This window comes from Sinocyclocheilus rhinocerous, unplaced genomic scaffold (genome assembly GCF_001515625.1).
Source record: "Sinocyclocheilus rhinocerous isolate Xijiao unplaced genomic scaffold, SAMN03320098_v1.1 scaffold5912, whole genome shotgun sequence".
Classification (NCBI taxonomy): domain Eukaryota; kingdom Metazoa; phylum Chordata; class Actinopteri; order Cypriniformes; family Cyprinidae; genus Sinocyclocheilus; species Sinocyclocheilus rhinocerous.
The window spans coordinates 44,597-45,019 of NW_015628368.1; positions in this window are offsets into that span (position 1 = coordinate 44,597).

Here is a 423-nt window from a genome sequence, read left to right on the forward strand (position 1 = left end):
ACTTCAGAGCTCGCAATTACCCTGGGATGGAGGAGGACACCAGCTTCAAGAGCCTCTTCCTCCGAAACCTCCATCCTATTGTAAGTCACCATTTAGGCATTTTGGCCTACTCAATGCCTATTCAACAACTGCGTGACCTGACACAGAAGGCCTTTAACAGGCACAAGGCCTCCACCAAAGGTGTTTGTAAGACCCCACTGATTCTGCACTGCACAATCCAGAATCCAAGGCGGGCACCAGAAGGCACCCAGCATTGCCAAAATGCAAAACCCTTCTACCAAAAGCCCCTAGGCAGCAGAGGACAGAGACCAACCCCTGGGAGAAGCCATGGAAAAGGCCATCCTCATCCTGCGAACACCACGGTATGTCCAACAGCAGTCCACCACAACATCCTCCTCCACACCCTTCACACAGGTGCCAAAC